This window comes from Desmodus rotundus, chromosome 2 (assembly GCF_022682495.2).
Source record: "Desmodus rotundus isolate HL8 chromosome 2, HLdesRot8A.1, whole genome shotgun sequence".
Lineage (NCBI taxonomy): Eukaryota > Metazoa > Chordata > Mammalia > Chiroptera > Phyllostomidae > Desmodus > Desmodus rotundus.
In genome coordinates, this window is record NC_071388.1 from 85,305,865 (window position 1) to 85,329,287 (window position 23,423).

The 23,423-nt window shown below is 36.1% G+C and overlaps 1 long non-coding RNA gene across 2 annotated transcripts in view; it reads right to left on the reverse strand.

Moving 5' to 3' along the window:
• LOC139440539 (uncharacterized) overlaps nt 1-23,423 on the reverse strand; it is a 121,277-nt gene that overhangs the window by 94,326 nt on the left and 3,528 nt on the right. For both annotated transcript variants that reach the window (XR_011650790.1, XR_011650791.1), the window contains exon 2: nt 22,716-22,845. This is a non-coding gene — a long non-coding RNA (uncharacterized lncRNA). The remainder of the gene's footprint in view (nt 1-22,715; nt 22,846-23,423) is intronic.

The following is a 23,423-nucleotide window of genomic DNA, read 5'->3' on the forward strand; positions in this document are numbered from 1 at the left end:
AAAGCCTGCTTGCTCCCGAAACCAAAAAAATATCTGGAGGATTAACAAGGATCTTGGAGCAGTTGCCACCAGAGCCTGCCTACTCTCTACATCCACGAGGGTATTTATTTCTCCCCCCTTCCCCCATAAATTTTGTCACTATGCTTATACTTCTCTCACGCATGTGCCCTTTGAAATTATTTTCTCGCAACACTGTAAGGACCACTTTCTCTACCAACGATTGGACATAAATTACTTGTATCTTAAATAAATAAGTTTACACAAATATAATGCTTAGATTGGCACTTTACATGTCACATAGGAAGCAATATACAATGTTAAATTGATTTTGCATAAAGTAAAAAATTGAAACCTAATAGAAATATATAATAAATGTCCCCAATCCTATATAATATTTAACTCATCAATGACCCAGCCTCTCAAATGACCTTTTCTAAAATATACCCTATAAAAGGCAATCCTCAAAAATACTTAACTGGTGTGACACAAGCAAAAGCTATTAAGAGTGATTACCAGCAGACAGAGAGGACTGGCCGGCACAATGAAGTGGGGCACATTAGCCTTTGGTCTGCAGAAAATCTGATAAAAATTCTAAGAAAATTGTTCAAAGGACAAATACCTTTAGGAAATAATGTTTGCTATTTCCTCCTCTTGGAAATTCTTGTCAGAAAAAAAATATCCATAACTTCATTAAATGTAGATTTTTATATTATCATGAAACTATTTTCTCATAAAAATTTTTATTTTTACAGCCTGTAGCATGCACTTTGCAAAAGCTCCCTCCAGTGCCTTTGTGCTAGACTTTATCCCATCAAGCCACTTCTTGTTCATATTCTTTTCCGCCAGTTATTGACACCTAAATAGAATTGATTTTGTTTAATGATTTATTGTACATCCTAATGTGTTTAAGAAGAGACATATCAAATATTAAATCAACTGAGACATTAACACTTCCCTGTACCTATGGATACATTCGTTTCCTAGATGGATATCAGCAGTAAATAAAGCAGCATATTAGAAAAAGGTGAAAAGGGGGAAAGAATAAGTTTAGAGCTAAAACCACATTTTGATTTTCTGTAGTGCCATTTCTTACCAATGGGTGGGAATTCTTTGCTGAGAATTCTGCAGCTGGATCTTGGTTCAGATGGAAACTGCAGTGTTAACCAGTGAGAGTTTTCAACACCACAGGATGAGTAAGTGAGGACCTGCATGCCAAGTGCTTTGTGTCTTGTTATGGGATAAGGTTGAAAAAGAATTATATTGCACATTGATCTAATTCCCCCTTCATAGTTCAAAAGTTCCTTTTTTTTTAGAGAGAGAGGAAACACACATTTAGACATTTTCTCAATCTCTTGATGATTGGAGCTGAGATGGGAACCTGCTTCTGCCTGACAATAAAATCTATGCTTTTTTCACTATAGTATGTTGTGATATTTAGACAATCCATGAAAGATGTGTAATGAGATACCTCTATTGAAAAAAATGCATTTCAAATTTGAAAAATACTATGCAATTTAAAAGTATTACTGAATACAGCAAGTACAGTCAATTGATTCTCATCATTTTCAAAATAATTTTATTATAGATCATAAAATAATCATTAAGAGATTATTATAAAATGTTGTATTTATATATGGCCCAGAATATTCACATCTAACTCCACTATAAGTGAATTCAAATGCTGCCATAAAAATTCAGAAAATAATTCTGTGATCAGAAAATACAAGAGAAACAAGCAGTGAGTAGCCCTAAAGCTGCAGGCCTTCTTACTCTGAATACAGAAGCAGGCAGAAGCAGCCTGCTTCTGCACAGGGATTAAAAGTGGCCAAGATAAGAAGAGAAACCATAGCTGGTTTATTGCTTAGGACTCAGTCAGGACTGGCCTTCTGGTGCCTGAAAAACTGCTATAGAAAACTGAACGTGGACACAGTTTACATAAAGTTACCAGATTGAGGAGGCAAAACATAGCTTCAAAATCTGGTCCTAGTCCAAGCCTCTCACTGGACAAACTACATGTTGTGTGAAATTCCAAAAGCCCTCAGAGCGAAAAACTCTGCATTGCTAATATATGATTCCTTCCTGGAAGAGGATCCAGCAGCCACAAAACTACTGGCCAAGAAAAACAAGAGCAAAGAGGGGAGAAAAATCAGCATTTCAATGAAGACAAGGTGCAAGTAAAAGTCCAGAATACATGAAGATAACCAATGCTACAAATTGCCAAGCAAACGAAATGAACAAGTAAACAAACAAAAACAGTTCTTTCAAAATATCAGCAAGTACAAATGAAATGAATCAATCAACATTTTTGGAATTGAAAATATACCTACTGAAAGTAAAACAATGTCTATAATAGTCTTAAATTGATGAATTATTAAATTTGAAGAGGGTGATATAGTATTCATTATGAACATGAGGCAGAGGGTTAAAATTTTTTTAGAAAGGAAGAAAAGGAGGAAAGAAGGGATGATGGAAGGAAAAAAGGAAGGAAGGAAAGCATAGTTTAGAGACATGAAAAATTATGGAGAGTCTCCAAGATGGGCTGAATAGGAATGCATCCCTCCTAATAAAAAAATTAAAAAAAAAAAGGAAGAGGAGCAATATTGAAAGATATGATGGCTTACTGTTTTCTTTTCTTTTCTTTTCTTTTTTTTTTTTTTGCCAAAATTAAGGAAGAAGAAATGACAAATCAAAGCACATCCAATTACCCACTGGAATATTTTAAGTCTATGTTAGAAATGTCATAGTGAAATATAAATTTTAAAATTTACCAAAAAGAAAAGATAGTTATTTACCAAAGAGTGATAATTGCATTGGCAGCAGAATTTGTGTTAGTGAAAGATAAATGCTAGAAAACACTGACATATTCAGAGCACGGAAGGAATGCTATTCTACCTCAACCACCATCCGAGAGAGATGTGAGGTTTCTGTATCTGGCAGTGTGACAGACTGATTTCTCTGAGAGATTCTTCCACAAAAGTTCAACTAAATAATGGATAACACAGTACTCAATGTATTCAGTATTCCTAGGAAGCGGGGAAAATCTGTTAACCCTCCTCAAACTAGGAGTTGAAGTGAAAGCAGTGAAATGTAAGCAAGGAGGAGAAATGTGATTGCTCCAAGGGCATGTGCCCATAATACTATTGCAATTATACATCAACCTTTCGTCCATCAACCATGCAAAGAAGCTGAAGCTGGGAGTTCTATTGTAAGCTAGGACGCCCTGAGTTTAATGTAGTTCTAGACCCATGGTACCCCAGGACTCTCAACAGAAACAGAAGCTGAAGGGAAGCATTCCCACTTTAAGCCCATAATATGTCAGATTAAGGTCAGTCAACTGTAAATTTTTTAAAATCTTCAAGCAAATGAAGATGAAAGGCACCATGAGTGAGTCAGCAGAAACAAGGAGGAAAAAAGATTTAACCAACCAAAATATTAAGATAGTGGAGCTGGCAGGTGAAAATGTGGAATATAAAGTGCATAAAGTAATCAAAGATGAATTTCACAAGTGGAGCAAGCCACAAGAGACTTTCAGAAATGATCATGCAATTCTAAAAAAGCAACCAAATGGAATTCTAGATATAAAAAATATAATTGCTGAGATGAGAAAAACCTGATTAAATAGGTTAAGTAGTGGAATAAGTGCAGCCAAAGAAACATTAGTAAAGGTATAGCTGAAAATTTGTCCATAGCTAAGAGAGCCAGAGGCATACAAAAAATGAAAAGATCCAGTATAGAAAAAGAGTGCAGAGCAAATGGAAAAGAGGCTTGTCAGTAAATTTATAAACTGAGCTAAAATTGACAAATTCATAAAAATGAAATTGCAAACTCTTAAGAAGTAGAATGTCTCAACAACACTAAAATTATTATGAAACTTGACCAATACTTAATTAAGAGAAAAATTCCAGGTTTGGTGATTTACCATGCAACTTCTCACACATTTTCAATAGAAAAACAAAAACAAAAACAAAATCCTTTCTACTCTTATATAAAGTCTTCCAGATAATAGAAAAAGAGGAAAGGAACATATTTCCTAACTCATTTAGTGAGACCAGTCCACTGGTGTTAAGGTATGAAATTTTACATGTTTGATAAAGACAGTTTAAAAAAGAAAAATAGTACTATCTCCTTCATAAACAGAGATAATAATTCTGAACAAAATATTTTCAATTCAAATCAAACAATAGATAAAATATGCAACCCATTAAGAACAACTTAAACTTATCCCCAAAATCCAAGAATGATTTACATTAATAAATGTTAGGTCAGAGTCGCTCAAGAAACCGGGCCGACGCAGGGAGCTAAGGAGAACAGGGTTTGTTAACAGGAATAAGAGGGAAAGTGGAGCCAACCAAGGGAGGTTGGGACTTGTTAGGTTGTTCTTAGGTCAGGGTTTTTAAGCGAAGGGTATCAGAATTTAATTGGTTAGAGCTGTTTGCTGGGTGCAGGCTCAAGTTAAAGCTGCATCCTGTTATGCCAAATAGGACGACCCCAGACCCTAATCTTCATCTGTTTTTCCTAGGTAGGGTCTGCAGGCAGCTTCCCAAGGTGCCGTTTTCTAGCCTGGTGATTTTCCATTCCTCCTAGGCCTGCCTAGGTCTGTCATTAATAAAATTATAGAAAAGAGAAATAAAATCATATATTCATCTCAACTGCTGCAGAAAAATAGCATTTGAGAAAAAATAAACTGGACCAAAACTCTTAGAAAAACAACAGGAGAAATGAATTTATTTACGTGGATAAATCTTACAAAAGCCTATTGCAAATGTTGTTAATGGTAAAATATTAGAAGCATTTGTTCTGAAATCTGTAATTTGATAAGAATTCAACTGCTTCAATTCAACATTTAGTTGTAATATCTAACTACTGGCATCAGACCAGAAAAAGAGTGGGAGACTAAGGTTAAAAAAGGAAGAAATATACTTATTAGTCACAGTTCACAGGCTGGCGATCAATCCACTGGCCACACCAGCCAGGGCATTTACACAATGGGATACTACACAGCAAAAAGAAAAGAATGAGCTCCTACCCTTCATGACAGCATGGATGGAACTGGAGAGCATTATGCTAAGTGAAATAATAAGCCAGGTGATGAAAGACAAATACCATATGATCCCACCTATAAGTGGAACCTAATCAACAAAACAAACAAGCAAGCAAAATAGAACCAGAGAGTTGGAAATAAAGAACAAACTGACAGTGACCAGAACAGGGAGAAGGATAACAGGGGAAAAGAAGGGGAAGGGGTAAGTCAAGGAACATGAATAGAGGACTCATGGGCACAGACAATGGGGGAAATTGACTGTGGAAGTGGGGCAGGGAGGTGGGGCAGGGGAGAGCAACAGGAAAAAGTTGGAACAACTATAACTGAACAACAATAAAAAAAAAACCACCAAAAAAACCCACAAAAACTTACTAGTCACAAATGATAGAATCAAAAAACTCAAAATTATCTACCTAAAATTTGTAGGAATTGATGAAATGCAGACAGGTTGTTGGCTATAAAACTAATACACAAAAATCATTGTTTTTAGATCATATCAACAACTAATCAGGGGAAAAGTTTTTAAAGAAACATTTGCAGTAGCAAGAAATACTATAAGGTTCCAAGAATATATTTAAAATTTTGTTTAAAAGAGAAAATTTTACCAGTATTAGAAAATATTCCAGAAGATAAATTAATAAAAATGTATGCTATATGTGTGAATGTAGAGGCATTTTTAAATTTCAATCTCTTCCAATTTACATTTAATAAAACTTCAAACAAAATCACCATAGGATTTGTGGTAAAATTTAACAAGTTGATTTTTAGATGTTTATATAAGAGTCAAGAGCCAAGTTATTCAAAACACATAAAGAAAAAGAATGAGGAAAGACTTGCCTTCAGTGAAAACATAGTTTCTTATACTGCTAGATTAGTTAGGACATGTATTATAAGTTAAGGGAAAAGCCAACTGCTGAGTGGAATGAACTAGAGATCCCAGAAACAGGTCCCTGTGTTAATAGAAACAAGTGAGAAGGTGGCGTTTCAGGTCACGGGGGAAGTGGGGTTTTCTTTAGTTTATGGTGATGACACACACATCAATTCACATGAATTCATGGTTTAAATGTAAAGGCAAAACTTCAGAGCTTTTGTAAAAAATATAATATTTTATATCTCATAATTCAAAGATGACTCTAAGGAATTATGATGTTAACTATTAAAAATTTAAATTCCACATTACTTTCTAATGAGTCAGTCATACAAATGTATACAAGAAACCTTTGTTTAACCAATACGGTTGGTTTTTACATTACATGGCAGATGGCTCATAGACAACAATGAACTGATTTCAAAACATTTTCAATAATAAGTAATCTTGCAGAGCAAATAAATTCAACTAATACAGGTAATCTATGAATATTCAATAATTACTCTCTAGAGAAAAAAATTAATTTGAGCAGCATGTGCATAATAATTATAGTCAAAAGACTGACATAAACTAGAACTATTTTTCTCTTGTCTTTTGTTACCCTAGCATGAAATATGTGTTTTCTTTTCAGACCAATTTTTCATCCTAAAATATTCTAACTCCTAAATAAAATATACCAACCCTAAAAATTGCTCTTTTAAACAAGCCAACAATTTAAGCAAGGATATAAAAGGAGAAAAATGATACCTACTATTTTCTTCCATTGTATTTAAACCTTTTTTTCTATATAGTAAATATTATTACTACAGGATTTATATCTTCTCATTTTATACAAACCCTGGAATTTTTAATGTGTATTTAGCCATCAGGTTGGATGAAAACAACTGAACACCTGTGGGGGGGTGGGGTCTGCCTACAGAGCTCCCCCCCGGACCCCCGGTCTGCCACACATGAAAATAAGTCTACAAAGACATTATCTGCTTGGGGAGGAAAGTTGGCCAGTCTCTCAAAGGAGAAGGGCCAGGAGCCTGTTCCTCAATGGGCTTCTATTGGGTTCAATTTGCACAGGAATACAGGTAAAGCTCATCAGTCATTGTCAGGAAGTAAGGATCAAACAATAGACAACATATAAAGTACTATGAGGGCTTAGTCTGAGTCAGGGTCAGTTAGCTAAAGGGCCATAAAACTTTGTGAAACAAACTCATTTCATGCTTGGACCCTTATCAGAAAATTGAGGACATTCTTAGCAAAGCAGTTTTCACAGGATTTTATTATGCATACTTTCTTCGGCCTGATTGCCTAGGGGAACCTCCTATTGCTGCCCAGCGCTGCACCCACCTCTGGCATTTTTTCAGGCTTAAGTCAGGCAGGGGAAGTAAGATAGCCAAGAGATTAGGAGACTTCTTGCAGACAGAATGAGGACTTAGGCTATGTCAAAGTTGAGGGGTGAGGGTCCATCACCCCCTTTTCCTATAGCCCCCCAAGTCCTTCCCTGAGGGCCCCTTCATAACCATGCCTGTCTTGGGTTGTCCCTCCCTTGAGGAATCTTACCCGTCATTGGCTAGCCAGTCATCTGCCCCGGGCCAAACAGGGTGAGGTGAAAGGGGGCCTGCCAGGAAGATAAGTTTTGTCTCCTGAGTGGCTTATGGTCCCAAGGTCTTTTTACTCAGCCTTAGCTGTGTGTGTGGGGCCGGGGGGCGGGGGCGGGTATAGCTTCTGAAACCAGGCTGGACAGTGCCCAACAAATACCTTTGGTTTGTTAAAACTTTCCTGGGTTTTTCAAACCTTACTGACCATATTCATTAATGTTGAATAATTTGACACCTACTCCCTAGAAATAAACCTAGGTAGTGAATGTATACATAAGCTGCTATACAAACTATTCCCTACAAGGGAATATGCTGGAAATAAATTACCTCCTGTTGCAAACTCAGGAGTCATTAACTTTAGGTATCCAAATAGTTTTGTAAGCATAGTCATTTGTAGAATATATACGTATGCAGTTATATTCTATCTTATTTGTTTTCTGCTTTTTAAGGGTCTTCTGAGCAACAGATGGTCATATAAATGCTCAACAATGCCCATATGAATAATATCTGTCAACCTATTAATTAAAAAAACACATTCCAACAAATGTTTAATTAAAAAATAAATCCTTACAAATAATATTCTCTAGTGAATTTTGGTAACACATCTCAATTATATTTGTTTGAAATTTTGTCATCTTATTACTTGTACAAAAATCAGTCTTAAAAAAATTAAAACCATGGAGATAGCATTAATCTGTCTTCCGACGGTGTTGAAAAATACCTTAAAAGTGAAGAGTAGAAAGAACTACACAGCTAATATTCAAAGTGGCAGTTGTAATAGTCATGTCTTGTGCAACTTGCCTAATGACTTTCCAAACATTAAAAACCCAATGGGATCGGTGAACTGGTGGTCATTAGCCTGTCAGCACTCCTTTGCCCAGCTTTGCCATGTTTTATGAATCAAAAAAATCAGGGAGGGAAGAGGGTTTGGCTGGGGTGGGAGGAGGATGTGGTGGGGAGTGAATGCAGACAACTGTAATTGAACAATAAAATAATTTTTTAAAAAATTCAATTCTGCATGACTTTTCCCAAATAGATTATAAACTCCTCAAAAGCAGGACCATTTGCTTCCGGTGTTACCTTTCTTATAGTGCCTGGGTATTATTAATTGGGAAAAGCAAAATAAAAATTAAAACTGCAACGTAAAATAGTGGGTAGAATTGACATTTGTGTGAACTCTCTTTACTCTCACTCCTCTTTAATGACACGTATGCGAGTACGCTATTCAAGTTCATGCATTTAAAGAAGTCCCCTTAAATGTGAACAGCTATTCTCTCAGGCTCCATGTAGTCACCAAATACATTATTTCTGAGGTTTTGTTTAAAACATCTAAAAATTACATGTTTCTGTTTTTAAGATGAGAACACAAAAATTGTTGATCAAATCATTGAAGTTTTGGGCCCTTTACAAACAAAGCAGTCACAGAGGCTCGGTTTCATATTGAACAAGCACTTTCGACGAAGGCTGTTTGGGGCTTTGAGTCCTTTTTTGAGTCAAGCTGCTGAGTGTTTTAGGTTTTATTCTTTGTGGTAAACAAGAATGCCGTCCTCCCTTAAAAAGATAAATTGAGTTTTGTTTTCTTTGTTTCATACCTTTCAGCAGCGCATTCAGAGTAAAAGCTGTCCCTGCATCTTTTTACTGAGTGAAAACTTGCTTGGGCTTTTGCCCGTGAATTTGTATTTAAGCAAATATCTCTAAAAATAATGGAGCACTAGCATTAGCTTACCTAAAAGACACCCTTTCTTTTTAATTCATCTAACGTCTTCAAAAGAAACACAGATACAGAACCTGGAGCCCGTAGTGCTCAACAAGATAGACTTGCCTGCCAGACTTAATCAGACATTATGAATTCTATGGACTTTTCTATATCAATAGCTTAAAAAAAAAACCCTCCATAAATAAGATGACAGTGGGAAGGATGCTGCTGCCATGATGGCCTGGCATAAAATTCATTAGATTCTGGTCTGCATTATTTCAGCATCATTTACAGCTACAAGAAAAACCAACAGCACCTCCAACAGCAAAGAAATGAACAGTGAACTCTGCAATGCATCTCATGGCTATTTTGATAAGAGACCTCTATTCATTTCCATGAAATTTTGACAAGCAGTAGCAGCAGCAATGAGTTCATTTCCTTGAATTTTTTTTAAAAAGTCTAAATAGCCTAAGTGATTGCCCTTTCACAAAAAGACATTTCTGTGACCATTTTATTAAATTTTAGCTAAGAAGCAATGTTTTCCACTTTTCATACATGTGGAGGGACAGCTCACACTGAAGCAGCTACCCTGAGGATTAACTTTTGTGAGTCATCTTTTACTGTTACAAGAAATAATGCTAGTGTTATATTTTGAAGTCATTTTCAGTATTACCTACTAATTGATATTTATTGTATTGATGTAAAACTTACTAAATAATCTCTTATTAGGTACTCAAATATTTCTTTTATTCAAATGATTATGTAATAAATAGGAACAATTCACATTTTAAGTTTCAGTAGAAGCTAATATTTCAGCAAAATTGCCTGCTTCAATTCTCTAAAATTGTTTAGAAAACTTCTTTCTCATGGCATCATATTTAGCATTAAATCTTGAAGAGAATTTAAAAGAGAAAAAAAGGAAACAAGAGTTAGAGGCACAAGATATTTTTATCACAGATCCAGAGCTTCTCAACCTGAACTGAGTCATCCAATTTGATATAAGTTGCCCTCAAGAAGAATAACAGTGAACAACAAAAAACTATTTTAATTAAGTGGAAATACTATGGTATAAAGTTAGAAATTTATAAACTCCTGAATAGTTTCAGTGTCCTCAATACATCAATCATTGCATGAAAACATTTCAAGTTATTTCTGACAAGAAAAGAGTGGATACATTTCATTTTGCTATTATAATATACTCCATAATCTAAGATGTTCTGAAGCTGCCATTTGAGGTGATTATTTAAGTTACAATGGTTTTTCCAAGTTTATGAAAAAAGTCATAGCAGGGTTTTTTTTTAATATAGCAAACCCGGCAGTGATTAAGTATTTGCGTAAAGATTATTTTCTTTGTTGTCATGGATCAGATAAAAACCTGATAAGAATGGTTGACAATTTACCAGAATGAGAGATCCAGCAACTTGGAAAATATGGAGTTATGGTTCAATTTTCGATTTCATTTACAAACACTTTTGTTTCTAAGATTTATCTCTGTGAACTGTATCAGAGTACAGAATACAATTGACTATCTAATTGTACTCTATACTTAGTAGTATAGGCAAATTTAAATGGACTGACTTTTTCCATCTAACAAAAATATTCATGCAGTACCTACTATGTACTATTTGTGAAATGAGAAAAGTAGAGATATAATAGTGAATAAGGTAGATGAGACATGGTGGTATTATTGTGGTGGTGTTCACGTTTTAGTGGAAGAAATAGAGAAATGACCAATAACTAATACACAATGTAATAAATGGTCTTTGTATCATGTTGCAGGAATACATTATAAAGGAAGAGTTGAGGAAAGCTTCACAGGAGAAGTTTTTTTTTTTTAAACTGTAACATAATGGATAAATAAAAGTTAACCAAGTCAAAACTGAAGGAAATGTCTCTATCGAGGAGAATAACAAGTGTAAAGGCGTAGTAATGTTGGGCTGAATGACAGACAAACATAGAGAATAGTGGAAACTTAGTTATGAGGTGATACACAATTTGGAAGTGCTGAGGGAAAAAATGAGGAAGGTGTTTTGGGCCATACTGTGAATAGCCTTTAAACAAAGTTGAAGGGCTTGTCCTTTTTCCTTTATAGAGAGAAATTCAGGAAAGGTTAAGAACAGAGAAGGACAGTACATGAAAAACAACTTTTTATTTTACAAAAATGTAAAAAAAATTTTGAGGATTGTGTGAAAGAGAGATTTTGAAGGTAGAGAACTGTGGGGGGGGCTCCGCTCGCAGTCCCCACCCCTGGCTGCCACTGATGAGAATAAGTCTACAAGACATGATCTGCTGGGGGAGGAAAGGTGGCCGATCTCTCAAAGAAGAAGGTCCAGGAGCTTTTTCCTCAATGGGCTTTTATTGGGTTCAATTTGCACAGGAATACAGGTAAAGCTCATCAATCATTGTCAAGCAGTAAGGATCGAACAAGAGATAACAAAGAACTCTGAGGGCTTATTCCGAGTCAGGGTCAGTTAAGCTACAGGGCTGTAAGACTTTGGGAAACAAACTCATTTCAGGCTTGGACCCTTATCATCTAAATTGAGGGTATTAGCAAAGCAGGTTTCACAGGGTTTTACGCATTCTTTCTTAGGCCTGATCGCCCCAGGGAACCCAGCCTTTCCAGCACAGGGCTGCACCTCCCTCTGTCATTGTTTCAGGTTTAAGTCAGGCAGGGGAAGATAGCCAAGAGATTAGGAGACTTCTTGCAGGCAGAATGAGGACTCAGGCTATGTCAAAGTCGAGGGGCGAGGGTCCATCACCCCCTTTCTCCATAGCCCCCCAAGTCCTTCCCTGTGGGCCTCTTCATGACCATGCCTGTCTTAGGTCGTCCCTCCCTTGAGGAATCTTACCCGTCATTGGCTAACTGATCAGGCTCAGGGCCAACCAGGGTGATGTAAAGTGGGCAGGGGCACTGGCCCCTGCCAGGGAGATAAGCTTTGTCTCCTTAGTGGCTTATGGTTCCAATGTCTCTGACTCAGCCTTAGCCATGGAGGGTTATAGCTTCTGAAACCAGGCAGGGTGGTTCCCAACAGAGAACTATTATGTTTTGATAATAGTCCAGGTGAGAAATATGAGAGACAGTAAGGATGTTTGTCAGTGAAAAAGAAGATATAAGTGATTTTAGAGACACCTATGAAATAAAGCCAAGTACAATTTGGTAGTTGGTACCACTTGGAGATATAAATTGGTACCATTTAGAGGTTGTAGGTCATTGAGATGAAAGGATTAGGATGACTCAACTCCATTTGGATGTGGTACCATTCTGAAGGCAATGAGTATCATACGGATGTGGTAGATCATTGACAGGGAAGAGTTGAAGATGACTTTAATGTGTGCACTTGGCCTTTTGAGTAACTGATATTTCCATTAACCAAGATAGGAAATCTAGGAAAAGGAGCAGCATTGGAAAAAATAGAAGAAAGATGATGCTTGATTTTTTTTTTAGGCACAATACAATAGAATATAACCTCAAAGAAAGCAATAACTTCAAATAGACTTATTATATTAATAGTTTTGGTTTTAAGCTTTAATGTAGGAAAGGGAACAATTTAGTGATTTTATAATTATCATTTAGTTTTCCTAAAAAAAGACCTAGGTCTAAAATTATGTATAACTATGTAAGTAGAAACTATATAGTAAGTGTATTATAACTTAAGAAATATATACATACTAAGATGAAATGGTAAAGAAAAAATGATACATAAAGAAAAATAACAGGTATTTTTTAAAATAAAGTATAATCATATATTAAAAATGTAGGCATTTAAATTAAAAACTTGGTGGATGTGTTTTAAAAACTGGTTACACACAACTAAGGACAGAATTAGTCATCTGCAAGGTAAGTATGAAAAAATTGCATCATATACAGCCCAGATACATTTTAAAAAAGGAAACAATTAAGAGAGACTCAGAGAAAAAAATACAAATTCAGTATACATCTAAATGGAGCCACAAAAATAAAAAATAAAGAGAATGATAGAGAGGCAATGCCTGAAAAGAAATGTCTGGAAAAAGTAAGCTGCCACATTGTGAGAAAGCCTGTGACAATGGCTGTCATACGAACCCTGGGTGCTCTGCAGGAGCTGACAGTCGTCCCTGCTAACAGTCAGCAAGGAACAAGGACCTCAGTCCCACAGTTGCAAGGAACTGGATTCTAACAAAAAATTTCATGCGAGTTGAGCAGAGCACCCCAAGCTCCAGAAAGGAACATAATGTTGCCAATGCCTTGTTTGCTCCCTTGTTACCACCTGAGCTGCAGACCCACTGAAGATGTTCTTCTGAAAGAGGAAGCAAGCACATACAAGGGTTAGAGATAGATTATTCAGTAAATGGTGTTGGGAAAATTGGAGAGATACATGCAGAGAAATGAAACTAAACCACCTTCTCACATGCACACACAAGAACAAATGGGTTAAGACTTAAATGTTAGACCCAAAACCATAAAGATCCTACAAGAAAACATAGGTAGCAAAATCTCAGACAGTGCTCATAGAAAATTTTTATCAGATATATCTCCCCAGGCAAGAGAAACAAAACCAAACCAAACAAAACAAAACAAATGGGACTACATCAAAATAAAAATATTTTGCACAGCAAAGGAGAACATCAACAAAATAAAAAAGACAACACAGAGAATAGGAAAAGACATTTGCCAATACATTAATAAAGGGTTAATTTCCAAATGTTATAAAGAACTTACAAAATTCAACACCAAGACACATCATGATTACAATGTCAAAGGTTAAAGAGAAAGAGACAATCTTAAATGTAGCAAGAGAAAAAGAAGAGAGTTAACCTACAAAGGAGTTCCCATAAGACTATCAGCTGATTTCTCAAAAGAAACTTCTCAGGGAAGAAGGGGCTGGAAAGAAGTATTCAAAGTCATGAAAGGCAAGGACCCACATCCAAGATTACTCTGTCCAGCAAAGCTATCATTTAGAATGGACGGGCAGATAAAGTGCTTCCCAGACAAGGTAAAGCTAAAGGAGTTCATCATCACCAAGGCATTATTACAGGAAATGTTAAAGGGATTTAGTTAAGAAAAAGAAGATCAAAACTATGAACATTTTAATGGCAGCAAATTCACAACTATCAACAACTGAATCTAAAAAAACCAAACTAAGCAAACAAGCAGAACAGGAACAGAATCAAAGACATGGAGATCATTTGGAGGGTTATCAGCTGGGAGGAGGAAGGGGGACAAGGGGGGAAAAGGTTTGGGGATTAAGAGGCATAAATGGTAGGTGCAAAATAGATAGGGAGAGGTTAAGAATAGTATAGGAAATGGAGAAGCAAAAGAACTTATGTGTACAACCCATGGACATGAACTAAGTAGGGGGTGGGGGGGCGAATGATGGAAGGAAGGCAGGGACTGGGTGGAAGGGAAAATGGTAAAAAATTGGGACAACTATAATAGAAAAGAAATATATTTTAGAAAAAATCAAAGAAATATATATTTTTTAAAATCTCAACACCAAAAAACCAAACAACCCAATTTCAAAAAATGGACAAAAGACATGAATAGACACTTCTCCAAAGAGTACATACAGATGGCCAACAGTCATACAAAAAAATGTTAAACATCACTAATCATCAGAGAAATGAAAACTAAAACCATAATGAGATATCATCTCACACCTGTCAGAATGGCTATCATCAATAAATCAATAAACAACAAATGCTGACCAGGATGTGGAGAAAGAGGAACCCTTTTGTACTATTGGTGGGAATGCAGACTGGTGTAGCCACTCAGGAAACCAGTGTGGAGATACCTCAAAAAATTAAAAATGGATCTGCCTTTTGACCCAGCAATCCCACTTCTGAGAACATATCTGAAGGAACCCAAAACACTAATTCAAAATAACTTATGCACCCTTATGTTCATTGCAGCATTATTTACAATTGCCAAGATATGCAAGCAGCCTAAGTGTCCATCAGTGGATGAGTGAATAAACCAACTATGTGACATTTACACAATGGAATACTACTTGGCTGTAAAAAAAAAGAGAGAGAGAGAAAATTTTACCCTTTGCAACAGCATAGATGGACTTGGAGAACATTATGCTAAGTGAAATAAACCAGTCAGAGAAAGACAAATACCATATGATTTCACTCATATGTGGAATCTAATGAACAAACTGAACTAACAAGCAAAATAGACATAGACTTATAGAGAGCAGGAGGATGGTTTAGTGGGGGGAGGTTAGAGGGTGGAGAGATTAAGCAAAAATGAAAAAGGACTCATGGACATGGACAACAGTGTGGTGATTTCAGGGAGGAGGGGGGTTTAAGGGGATTGCATAGTAATGGAAAGAATAACAATTAAAAAATTAAAAATAAATAAACTATCCCAAAACTAAAAATATATCATTAAAGGAAAAAAAAGAAACTATGAAATAATAAATCAAAGGACTCATTTAAATGAAAAAGAGAGACACCAAACTCTCCAGCAGTAGGAATGATGATGATGAGACCTCTGTGATGAGATGTTCCTTTGCAGAGTGGATAACCGCTTCGTGGGGATGTTGGAAAATATCTGAACTTTCCATATGAAGAGTGAGATGAATTGATGCCTCTGGTAACACTTTGATGTGCCTCACCAAAGTCTGTCTCAACATAAAAGCTTCTGCAACAAAGGTATGCAGAATCCATATAGATTCAAATTAAGCCCTCTTGGTCACATCAGAGAAAATGTCAGTGTCCAACAGGTTGTACCAAAAACCTCGCCATAGGCCTTGCCTGTTTATATCCTTTCCACTCTAAAAGTATTCTAGGTCCCCTGGTACAGAATTTTGCCAATATCATCAAAATAAATGATCATGCATTAAATACCTACTATGTGCCCATCATATGTTAGCTTTCTTTCACACTTAAAACATGATGATTCACCCTATTTAGCCATGTGCATACTCCAGAATGCACTTGCTGCATGTGTCCTTACCAAGAAACTATGCTTTATGCTTCTAGATAACGAGTGTGGCTTCCCCATGAAACCATCTTGCATAGGTAATAAATCATGTTCATCAGGTTTGTGAATAGCTCCACATTATGCTCACTTGAAGCCAATCTGGGATCTTGTCCTAATAACTAGAGAAGTGAGCCAGGGAGATCTTCCAACATCAGAGATTGAAGTGAAAGTGTCAACCCACATCTGGGACCTTAAGGGATGGAGCACTGGGGAACGTTAGGTATTATTTCAGTGTTACTCATATGAACTTACTGGCAAACACCACAGAAACAACTGCTGTGTTTCTGTAGAATATAGCTAAGGGCATGGGCATAGTCTAAATTAATTTTTCTAAAAACAATTATTATTGACTTCAAATATAAATCCTTAGCTATTATAGGACATTTAAAAGTATATAATCAGAAGATACACATGATTATTTATAAAATATATATGACATAAAGAATCATGTAATAACAAACACTCATGTATCCACCTCTACAGCTTAAAGAAACTGACATTTTTTTCATCTGATATAACTGTGAGCATCTTAGTGCCTTGAAAGGCACTACGATATAAGATGCTCCAAATACAAGTCTAAATCAATTAAAAGTGACAAAGACCTGACATAAACTATAAAATAAAGTGATTCTGTGCTGAACTGTGTCCCATTCCTTTTGTTTATGACACCCTCCTACCTTCTCCAGTTCCAAAATCAGCTCATCTTTTAGATACAAAAATAGTTATTTGATGGAATAGCCCTCTTTGCTTTTATTGGTTAGAGATGTCTCTATCCAAACTAACCCAGCATCTTCATTTGAGACCTATAGTCAAGCTGCCTGGTTGTGAGTTCTCCCCCATTTCACATTCTATTCCATTTTCTAAGCTCAGCGGTGCCAGAATGCAGCAGTAACACCAGGAGTGATGAGAAACACTGGGAAATTACAGGAGAAATCAAAACCCATCTTTATCCATTCAGGCTGCTATAACGAAATACCATAGACTGGTGGCTCCAACAACACAGACTTATTTATCATCGTTTTGGAGGCTAGAAAGTCGCAGGTGAAGAGGTAAGCAAATCTAGGTCTGGTGCAGTCTGCTTTCTAGTTCAGATGGTCATTCTCTCTCTGTAACTTCATATGGCAGAAGGGACACAGTAGTTTTTTTGGCTGTGGTCCCATTTTTAAGTGCACTTATGCCATTTGTGAGTGATCTACCCTCATAACCTCATCACTTTCCAAAGGGCCACCTCCTAATACCATCACAGTGGGGGTTAAGATTTCAACACGTGAATTTTGGAGGGAACACAAACATTCCATCTGTAGCAAAACTCCAGCCCCAATGTATTTGACATAGAATGTCTCTCTGAGGGGGATGTATTAGTTTTCTATGGCTGCCATAATAACTTGCCTCAAATTTGATGGCTTCAAACAATAGAAATGTATTTTTTCACAGTTCTGAAGTCCAGAAGTCTGAAATCAATGTGTGTGCCAAGGCTGTTCATTCTCTGAAGGTTCTAAGCAAGAATCTATTCCTTGCTTCTTCCAGCTTCTGGTGGATCCAGGTATCCTTGGTTTGTGGCCACATCACTCTATAGTCACACTGTCTCATCTTCATAGGTCTCAAAACTCCTTCTTCCTCTCAGTTATAAGAATGCATGTACTTGCCTTTAGGACCCACCCAGATCATCCAAGATTAGTTTCTACTCTCATGATCCTTAACTTAATTTTTTTTTGCCATATTAGGTAATTGATGTGGACTCTGGCCAGTGAGGTCCATGTGTTGTGGCTGCGACGAACAAATTCACATGGACTACAGAAGTCCTGTGGAGAAAAAGGGACAGCATGGCCACTCTCTGAGTGAGAGAGGGCCCCAACCCCTGCCTGGACAGGCTTTTATTGCTTTTCTGGGTACATAACATTGAGGATGGTCCTCATTAACTATGCATAGGTTTGCTTTAGGTGGTTACCTTAGATAACAAAGGAAAATATGTTGCTAATTACTTCAAAGAAAAGGAGGTTTTGCAAATACAAGGGGAAAGGTGGTTGAACTGGTTATACTCCATACCTGAGAGGTTTAGCAAAGATTTGAGGAAGTTACTTTAAAGATATGCAGTAAACATTTGCTGCCTCAATTTGGGGTGAGGGAGTTTTAGCAAAAAGCAAGCCTCAAAGCAGCCTAGGTACAATGCAGGCCTGATTTCCCATGGGAAAACTGGTCCGTGGGCTCGGTTCCTGTGTTCCAACTTGCTCCCCACTGGTTTTCCGAATCAGGGGCTGAGCTACATTCTCCATGCCACTCAGATAGGTTCCCTATAGGTAATATTGACAGATTCAGAGGATTAGGATTTGGACATTTCTTCCTGGGAACCACCATTCAGCCTACCAAAGAAGATGATCATTTGAATGCCCAAAGTAAAATCATCAATGAATATCAAAAAAAATTCTAGCCAGTGCCTCCAGATACACATAAATTTAGGAAGAGCTGCTGGACCTCCCTCCTGGAACCTCCCCAAACCTCTCCACAGACTGCCACTGGAACCCTCCCTCACCCCCCATAGTAACTCTAGCATGCTGGTGCCAGAAGTAGTACAATATCTTACAGCATTCAATCAAACTGTTTTTTCAAGATAATCCCATTTTTTAGATACATTTTTGTCTGGCTTGGAATTTTATGAGACAAAGATAAATCATGGGTCTTTTTTCTTAGAAAAAGAAGTTAATTTCTATAGTAGTAATATTATTATTACTACTCAGATACTCATCTTTTGATTCGTTGTAGTTATTTTTTATTAATTCTGCTGTTAGAAAAATCATTTAAGCTCTGGATTTCAATTTCCTCAACTAGAAAAGGCATTGAACTATACATTTTGGTATGTCAGGAAATAGATGATAAACTATTTTATAGGGAATAAAATATAACAGGTGAAAATTACCCACAATGAATGAAAACATGGAGTCTTGCATTTAAGAATATATAGAGAGTTTAATAATTAGAAATAACCAGAAAATAAAACAAACAACAAAAACAAGAACAGCTTAAAAGTACCCAAAGAAAAAGGACAAATAATCCTGAAGCAAACAAAAACAGACTGTTAGAATACTATTCATTAGCAGTAACAGAGGAAGGAATAAGGAGTCTTTAAACTGCTGAGTTAAAATATTCCACCCCAAATTCTATGCCTTGCTAAACCACAATTCAAATGTAAAACAAAGGAAAACATTTTCAGATTAAAAAAAATACCACTCACACATGCTTATTAGATAAATTATTAGAAGACATAATTCAGGAAGAAGGTTAGAAATTTGTGTTAATAAAAGAAGAGGTAGGATACAGGAATCAATGGTAAGCAATGAAATTAGCAAGCATAAATAAATCAAATCAAGCACTAATTGTTAAAAATACTGACAATTATTACTAATATAGGGATAAAAATAGGTGCAAATAATATATAAAAAAGTGATAGCTAATGTATTTCCATGTGCTAGAAATTTTTTAAACAAATATTCTTATAACAAATATATGGAGTAGTTACTAATATCCTCACTCACAGATGGAGAAACCAGGCCAATAGACTAAGCAACTTGTTTAAGAAATCACAGCTGACAAGTAGTAAACCCAGGATTTGAATCTAGACAGCCTATACTCTTCATCAGTATCCTGTACTGCCACTGTGAGTTAGTAACACGGAAGAGATGTCTGAGAAAATTATCAAAAGAAAAAATGTGGACAAAAAAAATGTAACATGGACAAAAGTGCTTGGAGTTAAAGTTTTTCCATTTTCTTTTATCACTTTGACAGAGATTAGAGATCCTGATTAAAGTTAGACTTTACTAGGGAAAATAGGCAAAACAAACTAGATCTTTTATGTGTCACTGACAAAAAGTAGTGTGGTATTATTAAGTAAATTTGAAGATATGTATATCCTGTGACCTAACATCTCTGCACCTAAGTATGTATGAGAAACTCTTGCACATAAGCACTAGAAGATATTCATGAAAACAGTGCGTGTAATAGAAAAAAGCTGTACACACTGAAAATGCCTATTGAGCCCTGTGTCGTGTGGCTCAGTTGGTTGGAGTGAAGAAGGAAGTCCTGCCATTTGCAACAGGATGGACCTTGAGGGTATTATAAGTGAAACGTCAGAAAGAGAAAGACAAATGCTGTATGTCCTTATTTATATGTGAAACCTAAAAAACAAAAATTCATAGACTAGAGAATAGAAACAGAAATCAAATTAGTGGTTGTCAGAGGTGTGGAGCATGGTGGCTTGAAGGAATGACAAGAAGGTAGTCAAAGGACAAACTTTCAGTTATAAGGTAAATAAGTTCAGGGGATGTAATGTAGAACTTGATGACTATAGTTAACAATACTGTATTGTGTATTTGAAAGTTGCTAAGAGAGTAAATCTTATAAATTCTCACCATAAGAAAAAACATAACTATATGAGGTGATGGATGTTACCTAATCTTGTGGTAATCACTGCAATATATACATATATCACATCATTACCTTGTTCACCTTAAACTAATACAACATTATACATCAACTATACCTTACTAAAACTGGGGGAAAAGTTTTGACTCAGTCCTCATTTTTTAAGCCCAACAAGTTGTGAAGTAGACACTATTTTGACTTTCATTTCACAAAGGAAAAACCTGTAGCACTGAGAGGCTGAGTGACTTGCTTAAGGTCACAGAGCTAACAAGTGGAGGAGCCTGGATTTAATCCCAGGATCAGGCTCCCAAACTCATACATCTATGTACTACTCATACTGCCTTTCAACGATGAAGTGTGTACAAAGCAATTTGCCTCAGAATGAGGGACGTGTTATTATTTTCCTCATTCTACAAATGAGAACACTGAGAGAAAGACAGAGAGATAAAATTAATAGCTTTTCTAAGGTCATAAACTCAAGCTTCCTGGCTGCAAAAATCTGTGTTCTTAACCTCCACTCTACAGAGTCTGGCAGAAGTAACACCTGCTTGAGTGTGGGTGGTAGGGAAATAATATGGGTGTGATAGTTTATTGTTTTAATTTGAGCATTTCATCTAAAATGTCATTTGGTGTGCTTGAGTGTGATACCGCTATGTTACAGAATTACATGCTTATGATATTGTAATAAAAAAGTAGTCATTATTTGTGCCAGACCCTGTATATTCCTCCCAGAAATATTTCAGAACTTAGAGATCCAAGGGGACAATGGAATTTTCACATCAAACATGAACAGACCATTCTTTTTCATTTGTAGGATGAAAATGAAAAATCACAATAGAAGCCTCATCCTTTTGTAAGAGAGCACACGCAGTGTTGCATTTTTCACAGTTATGTTTTAATAAGGAAACTTTGATGCTCATTGTAGTAAGATGTGGACTAAATTTAGAACTAAGGCAAAAAAATAGAGCCTTTGTCTTTTCATATGTGAAAACAGACGCAAAGCTAGGGAAATGATACAGTCGCTATAGGAGAGTCTCAAAGCCTGTGGATATTCTGTGGGGTTTACCTCTAAGAATCTTAGGTTTGTCAATTAATTTTTCAGTACCTCAACCCAGGGACAGCAATAGAAAGAGGGGTTAGGATCTTCTGTCAGCTATTGTTGGCTTCTAATAAGCACACCCTTGAACTATCACACCTGAAAGCTGCTGTATGCAGCGCTCAGCAGTGGCCATCCACTGTAATGTGTGATCCATTGAATTTACAAGCTAGAAATGCAAAATATTCACATATTCCTCCAGACTTTTCTTTTCCCACCAACACCTCGTAGTCTGCATGCTGTGAGATTAGTCATATTCTGCCAATTAGGCTAAGGAAGTTTAACCCAAACAGTTGTTTAACATCTTTTCTGTAATGCTCACTCATTATTCCCTGCAGGGAAGAAAAACAACACACCAACCTCAGTAAATATTAAAAAAAAAAAAAAAAAGAAAACAAGGAGCAGGCTGTGGAGACATGTATCATCACATATGTGCGCATGTATATACCATATACCACAAACTGCAAATCATCTGAAATGTACCATATTCTATCACACTTGAAAAATCACCAAATGAATAATTTAATTGGTGCTAAAATATATTCATGTGAAACAAAGATTTATTTTATATTCTCACCAAAAGCAGTCAGCTGTGGTCCCCTCTCACATGTATACTAACTATGGATGGTGACAGATGGTTTACTAGACTTCTCTCAGTGATCACTTCTTAAGGTACATAAACATTGAATTACTATGTTGTACACCTGAAACTAATGTATTACACGTCAACTATAACTTTAAAATTTTTAAATAAAATAAAACAAAAAAGGCAGACTGGAAAAATAAGTAAATAAACAAATATTTGTTGCATGAAGAAAGGAAGTCAGCACATGATGCCCTCCCACGTGTGGTCAGTGACTGCGGTTTCAAAGTAGAAACACTTAGCACACCTACCTGTCTTCATGCCCTCTCCCCAAAACAACTTTGTAAAGCAAATTGTTAATTTTTTAATTAGCAGTTTTCTTTGGACTTTAAAAGCTTTTTTTTACTTGTAGCCATCTCCATATGACAGCACTGATTTATTTTATAAGACACAACTCACCTTTTGACTGGACAAGCAAACCCATCAATGAAGGAGCAGCGGTGGCCGGAGAAAAGATGGAAATCAAGAAGGAAAGGTTTCTCTCTGCTTTAGATGTAGAGGGTTGGCCAAAAAATCCATTTAGTTTTTTCTGTAAAATAAAAGAAATATTTTTGTTTTCACCAATAACTTCATTAATTTGGCTATTTTAAGTATGTTGGCTATCTTCTGCATGATAGAACATTGATTGCTCCAAATTAATGTCTTGATTTGACAGCTATCAACTTCAACTATCTACCCAACACTGGAGCATCGTCTAGAAAGAAATTTCCAGCACAAAACCTCACAAACCACTTTTCACATGTTTGATCGATCACCACACCTTCTCCATACACTGCAAAAATCTTTTTTTTTTTTTTTGCATTTCAGTTGCATTTTTACCTTTCTGGAAATAAGAAAGCATAATACACTGAAAACATTGCATATTTTCTTCCATCTTCAATATTAAAATGGCTACACAAAAATTCACCTATTTTGATAAGTTTTTTAAAATGCACACTGATATTACAGCTATCACAATACAATCTAACAAAATCGTTTTGAATGAAGTTAAAGACAACTAAGCTCTACTAGAGCCATCTTACAGGGAAAAAAAAACTTTCTGGCCAGCCAATATTGCTTATTATAGTTTAATCATCAGTTTTATGTATTTTTAAGTCATTAAATATA